Raw genomic sequence first — 8,042 nt, 5'->3', positions numbered from 1 at the left:
TGGAGGCCTGGGGCAAAGGAGGATCGCCTGGGTAAGGTGGGATACAGTCTGTCTTCCTAAGGAGAGAGGAGGTTTAGGTGTAAAAGACTTGCGGAAATTCAATATAGCATTGCTTGGCAAGTGGAGATGGGAGCTGTTCCACCAGAATGGATAGTTGTGGACTAGAATATTGAACTCAAAATATGGGGGGTGGAGAAATTTAGATGAGGAAAGAAATAGCAGCTTACACTCCCATTGCTGGAAGGACCTAAGGCAGCTCAATCAAATAGAGGAGTCAATAAAAATAAAAGATCAAATAGAGTGGAAGGTGCGCTGTGGAGACATGACCAGATTTTGGGAGGACAAATGGTTAGGGGGGGACAAAACTTTAATGGAAAAATTTCCTACGCTGTATCAAGTTTCTAACCAACAACAGCAAACTATCAGCCTCATGGGAAGCCACAAGGAGGAAGGGTGGGAATTAAATTTCAATTGGAGGAGAAACCTATTTGATAGTGAAGCTTCAATGGCTGCAGAATTCCTAGAGGAAGCAGGACTGATATCAGTTCAACAACATGGAGCAGATTCTTGGATTTGGAAGCAACATTTGAGTGGTATTTATTCGACCAACACTGCTTACAAGTTTCTGATGGAGGAAATAAGGGGGGATCCAGTGGATGGGAGTTTTGTGTTTCTGTGGAAGCTTAAGATACCACCTAAGCCAAAGATATTTACCTGGCGACTCATCAAAGACCGCTTACCAACGAAGCTGAACCTAAGAGGGAGACAAGTGGAGATAACTGACCCAATGTGCCCGCTATGCAACAATTCCAAGGAGGATGCAGCACACCTTTTCTTCAACTGCAGCAAGGTCCTCCCCTTGCGGTGGGAGTCACTTTCATGGGTTAAGTCAGTGGGTGCTTTCCCCAAAGAACCCAAAGATCATTTTATGCAGCATACTATAAGGAACGCTACACGATCAAAAGATATGAGATGGAGCTGTTGGTGGATAGCCCTCACAAGGACCATATGGCAACACAGAAACAAGCTGGTATTTGATAATCAAACTTTTGACGCAACCAAGCTGATGGATGAAACACTTCTTCTTCTATGGTCCTGGCTTAAAGCAATGGAAAAATATTTTGATACACATTTCAATCAGTGGTCCTCTAATCTGGCAGATGCCTTTATGTAATCAGAAAGGGAATGTACTGGACTTAGATCATAAATATTGAGGATATAGGAGTTAAGAAAGGCTTGTTGGACTTAGACAAATGGGCTCAATCAAGAATGTATATGAAGTAATTACGTAAAGGAGAAATCCTTTGAAGTAGGAATATGTTAACCTCTAGAGAAGTGAAAAGGTGTACTAAGACTTTACTTTTCTTTTGAAAATGGTCCATTACTTTTTTAACTATTGATTATATAATCAATAGTTATTACTCTATAATTTTGTTTTATAAAGTACAGTCCATGCTTTAATTAGAGGAGCTAAATTCATAAAGAATAAAGAAATTCAATTTAACAGTCCAATTTCATTGTTATGAAATAAACTTGTGTATTTTTTTTGTTTCAACAAAAACTACAACAGCTGGTCTGAAAAAAAAAAAACACAAGTTGCTACACACTCCTATAACTCAAGCCATTTAAGCCACTACAATTGATTAATTGTATAAGAGCTTGGGATGTGAATGGAATCAAAAATTCAAATTTCTATTACTTTCATTATACCAAAAAGAGAAAACTCTCTCTTTCTCTCTCTCTCTCTCTCTCTCTCTCACACACACACACACACACACACACACACACACAAGCCTATTTAAATCAGCATTTATAGCAACTGAAATGCTATTCTTTTATTTATATTTGTTGATATGATAGTACATTTATGTCAATATTAAAGCCAGAGCTGCGGGCTACATGTTCCTCCTTGCAACCTCCTCAGCCCCCTCACACTTTGAATAAACAAAGAAAAGAAAAACGGGTTGCTAATGCTGGGTAATTAATATTCCAGCAGCACCCATACATAAAACACTTTAACATTTAATGCAAACACCCCCCCCCCCCCCCGACTTACATTTATATTAATTATTAACCTTACTTTCACTTTTACTTTTTCTTACCTTGGAATTCCAGTGGGGTCGACCTCTAAAAGCTGGAATGTTTGGCAGCCTCTCATCAGCAAGTTTGAAACTAAAGTAGCAAAAAGGAAGCATAGATGCCTATCTCTGGGAGGCAGGATATCCCTCATCAATTCTGTCTTAACAACCCTTCCTATTTACCTATTGTCTTTCTTTAAAATTCCTAAAAAAGTGGTGCATAAGGTGGTATCTATCCAGAGGAAGTTTTTATGGGGAGGAGGTTCTGAGGCAGCCAAGATTGCCTGGGTTAATTGGGATTCTGTGTGTCTTTCCAAGAACAAAGGAGGGCTCGGGATTAAAGACCTGTCCAACTTTAATGAATCCTTGCTTGCTAAATGGGGGTGAGAATTGGCAAACAATCAGAATCAGCTCTGGGCTAGAGTCTTGATATCCAAATATGGAGGGTGGAATGCACTATGTTATGGCAGGGACAGTGCACATTTCTCTCATTGGGCTATATTTTTGTAGTTAAGTTTGGCAGAATCTGCCTTTGTAATTATCTATTATTTTCAATACACCTAGTACTGAAGCTTTATTAATACTATCTCATTTTTGCAGTGAAAAAAAAAACACTAACTAAAAAATGGATTAAAGAGGGGGACAACAACAACTTCTATTTCCATAAACTAATTGTCATACCCTAATTTCGTTCGGGGATTATTATTTAATGACATGCAACCTTTGATTGGCCGCTTCGAGATACTTGGCACCCTTTGTTGCACAATATGTGAAGTTCCGAGACACGCCAAAAATCAAAAGAAAGCATGGTTACGCGATCCGTGAAATTCCATAATGTGGCGGAAACCAAAAGAAGGTGTTGTTACGCAATCCGTGAGTTTCCGTAACTTCTTCGAAAGCAAAAAAAGAGTAAATACATGATCCATAAGGTTCCGTAGCCTTACGGAAAGAAAATAAGTGTCGTTACGAAATTCGTAAAGTTTCGTAACGTTACGAAAAAAGAATCAGCAAAAAAGGGCAAAGGGGGTGTACTTAGTAAAATGGGGGGTGCAAATAGTAATTTTCGAATCTGGGCCCTTCTAGAGGTTTTTGGGCAATTATTGCTTAAGGTGGAAGCAACCTAGCTCGCCTGGGCGAGCTAGGTGGCAACCACCTCCCCCGTTTTGTTAAAAAATGGGATTTCGGGGCTTCCGGGACACCCGTAATGCTTCCGTAAAATTCCCATAACACTAAATAAGCATATTTCACTTAAGACGGGTGAGAGGGAAGAGAAAAAAAGAAGAAAATCAAGTCCTATATGCTTCCATAAGGCTTCCGTAACTTTTCCGTAAATTACGAAAGAAGGGGTGAACTTATCAAAATTGGAGTGGTGCAAATAGCAATTTTGAAATTTTGAATTGGGCCTTCCAGAATGATTTTTTGAAGCTGGATTGCTTCTGGAGGAAGCAACCCAGCTCGAGCGAGCTGGGCGGCAACCTCCTCCCCATTTTTCCTATAAATAGGCTGAAGGGGGCTGTTCTAAGGGTCCCGGATCCCCCTGGTGATGTATTTCAGCTGTTTTGGGTAAAAAAAATTGTTTCCGTGAAGAAAATCCAAGCTGAGGTGTTTCCGTAACGCTTCCGAGATGTTTCCGTAAGCAAATCCATGAAGGTTTTCCTCCGTTATTCACCGTTCTTCATCCGTTCTTCGTTCTTCAACGGGTAAGTTTCCAAATCGAGCTTTTCAATTCATTTTATGTACCCATGGTGGTCCCCATTTGTTTTGTGTACTTTTATTCTCGTTTTCATTTACTTTCCGTACCCCCTTTTGACGTGTTTCAGTCATTTATTTAAGTCATCTCTCGCCTAATCAAAAAATAAAATAAATTTCCACCGATCATTTGATTTGTAATATTCGTTAATTTCTGTTAAAATGAATTCCGACCGTTCGGTCGTGCCGTAACCACGTTGGGAATCAAAAAAGAGGTAGAATAATAATATAATAATAAAAAAATACCTTTTAGTAAAATAAAGCGAAAAATCAATCGGACGCTTTCTCTTTGGGGATTTCTCATTCTTAATTGAATTGACTAATAACTAAAGTGAAACTAAGGCTAAAATCAACCCGCCAAGTCAAGCTCGTCCACAAAAAAATCACTAAAAAAGGATTTGAAAGTTTATTATCTCAGTTTTTCTTACCAAGTAAAAAGGATCATTTTTAAGGTCCAACGCCTTGAAATGATCACCTTCCAAGTAAAAAGAATCGTTTGATTCACCCTTAAGAAATAACTGTGTAGGTCTGATTTCCTCTTCAGATGGAGGGTACGTAGGAGCAAAAGCCCCGCTTTTGTCGACCTCAAAAATAAAAAAGAAATAAAAGGTAAGATAACACAATTTCACAATTCTAAAAATAGGTTGTTGTCCTTTGGGACAAACGTGAGAAGTGCTAATACCTTCCTCAAACGTAAATACAACTCCCGAACTTAGAATTTTCGTTTTGACCGGTTTCCTTCGGTTTTTCCGACGTTTTCCACAAATAAACGTTGGTGGCGACTCCGCGCATCTTTCCTCCTTTGGAAAGCGCACCCGTGTGTCTCGCCTCGCACGCCCGCAAAAGGGCATGTTGCGACAGTTGGCGACTCCACTGGGGACTGCTTTTTGCGAGTTAGGCCTATTTTAAAGAATTGTGGAATTGTGAAACTTTGTGTGTGCCTTTGTCGAACTGTGTAAAATGTAAATAACTATTGTCTATTTCACATTCTTTACACTGCATTCTAAGCACCCACGGGTTTGAGTGAAAAAGGGGCCCTATACCCGGGTTCATGGGAATCTAAGGAGTGGAGGTGAATCTATGATCATGCTAGGTCTTCGACTTGCTTGATAATAGTGAAACCTCGTCTAGAGCTTTCTCTCTTTATAATATGTTGTCGCTGGTATTCCATACCGCCACAATATTATTATCTTGAGTGATGATACCTCTAGAAAACAGCCGTGTGAGTTATGAATCTTTGGGAGTAGTTATTAGAGACCCCTAGATATTATCCTATAGGTCCCTAAAATAGGGGCACGAAGCGAACACGCTGCGTGCCTTTTAAACACTGTCATGCATATAACCTAAAGGTCATGTACGCCTTTGTTGTATGATTATTTGAGGATATTGCCATGTTGTGTAAATCCCCCTGTTGCGCTTTTGCGCATCTGCATCATGCCGTCACACATGCGTTGTATGTGGGTCTCGTCTTTTGTCGTGGGAAGTCGGAAGATCCATATCGTCTTCTTAACTGCACACATGGGGCACTGCGCCCCCAAATGCGCAAGTAAGGAGAGATGATTTTCCGGGCTCTCGTGTCCGTAAATGCATTCATATCATGCATCGCATAAGCATCTCTTCATGGCATCATAATGAACATATCGTTCCTACATTTGTCCGTTATCATATTCCAGCATCACATTTTGCATGAGTCATTGCATCATCATGCATATGTGTTCAACAAACTTTTTTGATCTACAAATTGCATACTAATTGTTTTCATGTTTGCTCATGCGTGACCCTTGCGCTTTCCCCTGCAAGACAAAAACAAAAAAGAAAGCGCAAAAATTCATGCTGCATTCTTAGTTGCATATATTCGGTACCATGAGCCAACCATGTTGGGATCATAAACCCATTTCACTTAAAAACAAAATGATTGAACATGGTACCTAATGCATGGTTAACTAAGAAAGGATGTTTCTTCGGGCATCTCAATCGCATAATTACATTTTCCATGCATAGCATGCGTATTCCCGAGTCTTTCATCCCTATGAAATGTTGATGAAGTATTGGCGATCAAAATTGCCATTCCCTGGGTTATGGGGTTGACCAAGCTCGTGCTTTTACGAAAAGGTTCATCGATTCAAGTTGAAGTATGGAAGTAACCATCTTGCAAAAAATTGGGGCAAAAGATGGATCGTGTTACATCGCTACTTCGTCTACTGCCAAACACATTTAGGGCTGTCGATGTCCCTGTTACTTCCAGTTTCACCTTGACGAAGATGTCATGGACCATGTTGAAAATCTAAATTGATTCAACCCTATATCCTGTGTAAAAATTCATAATACTTCAACTGTGCATCATTCGCATACATCCATGCTTTTCATTGGTTGCATTGTTCATTGCATTCTTTCCTTAAAAAAAAGAGAGAGAGAGAGAGAGAGAACTTAATCATTGTTATAAAAAAAGAAAAGAACCCACTTTACGGCGCCCTTACCGAACCTGTGCTAGAGCTAGAGTAATGGGTAAAGCAGAGGAGGTGCAAGAGAAGGTGAAGGCCGACATGGAGGCCATGAAAGAGAAAATGGCCACAATGATGGAGGCCATGATGAGCATGAAGAAGATAATGGAAGCCAATGCGGTTACAATTGCCGCTACCAGCACTGTTGCTAAGGTGAACCCGATGCCCCCATCTGGCCTCAACCAAATGAATCATCCAACCTCAGCTATGGTAGGCAAAGATTTGGGAAGTATGGGCGGCCCCCATGATGTGCAAATTCAAAACGAGCACGCCTTCCCGCCATATGGCTTGCCTCTCAACTATACGCCACCCAATGTGGCGTACACTCCCAATAAGAATGTCAATAACTCCACTCCTATACCCATTGAGAGCCAACAATCCTAAACTGATCATGCACATGTCTCTTAAACCGTGGGGCAGACACATGAAATTCCCCACCACAATCTAGCCGACTTCGAGCCTTGCCTCGGATATGCCACTAAAGCACAAGCAGTTGGTGGTATACCCCTACAAAACCCTTTGGAGGGCCCTCAGTATCATCCCCAGCTACACCTCTTGCATTCCACAACAAGTAAAAACCCTTATGCTATGGCAGAAATTGGAAAGTTGGATCATCTAGAGGAAAGGCTCAGGGCCATTGAAGGAGGTGAAGATTATGCCTTTACTAACCTAGAAGAGTTGTTCCTAGTACCCAATATCATCACCCCTCCCAAGTTCAAGGTGCTGGACTTTGACAAGTACAAGGGGACTACTTGCCCCAAGAACCATCTAAAGATGTATTATCGGAAGATGGGGGCATACGCAAAAGATGAGGAATTGCTGATACATTCCTTCCAAGAAAGTCTTACTGGGGTAGCTGTTACCTGGTACACTAACTTGGAACCTTCCCGAGTCCATTCTTGGAAGGACCTAGTGGTTTCCTTCGTTAGGCAGTGTCAATATAATGTCTTCGGATAGGATGCAACTACAGAACATATGCAAAAAGAGGGCACGAATCTTTCAAAAGAATACGCCCAAAGGTGGAGAGACCTGGCAGCTCAAGTGGCACCTCAATGACGGAGAAAAAAATGATGACAATGATAGTAGACACATTACCAGTATTCTACTATGAAAAGATGGTGGGCTACACGCCTTTAAGCTTTGATGATATGGTCTTCACCGACGAAAGGATCAAAGTGGGTCTAAAAAGAGGCAAATCTGATCATCATGCTTTGATAAATGCAAAAAAAAAAAACTAGGGCAAATGAAGAGGGTGAGAATGAGGGAGAAGCCCATGCTGTGACTGCCATTCCTATACAGCCAAATTTCCCACCAACCCAACAATGTCATTACTCAACCAATAACAAACCTTCTCCTTACCTACCGCCCAGTTATCCACAAAGGCAATCCCTAAATCAACCACAAAGTCTGTCTACCGCACTTCCAATGACGAACACCACCTTTAGCACAAACCAAAAACACCAACCAAGAAATGAATTTTGCAGCGAGAAAGCTTGTAGAATTCACCCCAATTCCAATGTCCTATGCTGACTTGCTCCCATATCTACTTGATAATTCAATGGTAGCCATAACCCCAGCCAAGGTTCATCAACCTCCATTTTTCCAAGAATACGATTTGAACGCAACGTGTGCTTGTCACGGAGAAGCCCCGGGGCATTCCATTGAGCATTGTAGGGCTCTGAAGCGTAAGGTGCAAGGTCTAATTGATGCGGGC

General features: G+C 41.1%; 1 pseudogene; it reads left to right on the top strand.

Annotated features, from left to right (window-relative positions):
* Positions 1-370: 370 nt before the first annotated feature.
* LOC114378968 overlaps positions 371-8,042 on the top strand; it is a 34,886-nt pseudogene continuing 27,214 nt past the window's right edge.

Source organism: Glycine soja, chromosome 12 (assembly GCF_004193775.1).
Source record: "Glycine soja cultivar W05 chromosome 12, ASM419377v2, whole genome shotgun sequence".
Taxonomy (NCBI): domain Eukaryota; kingdom Viridiplantae; phylum Streptophyta; class Magnoliopsida; order Fabales; family Fabaceae; genus Glycine; species Glycine soja.
This window is presented reverse-complemented; position numbering and strand designations above follow the sequence as displayed.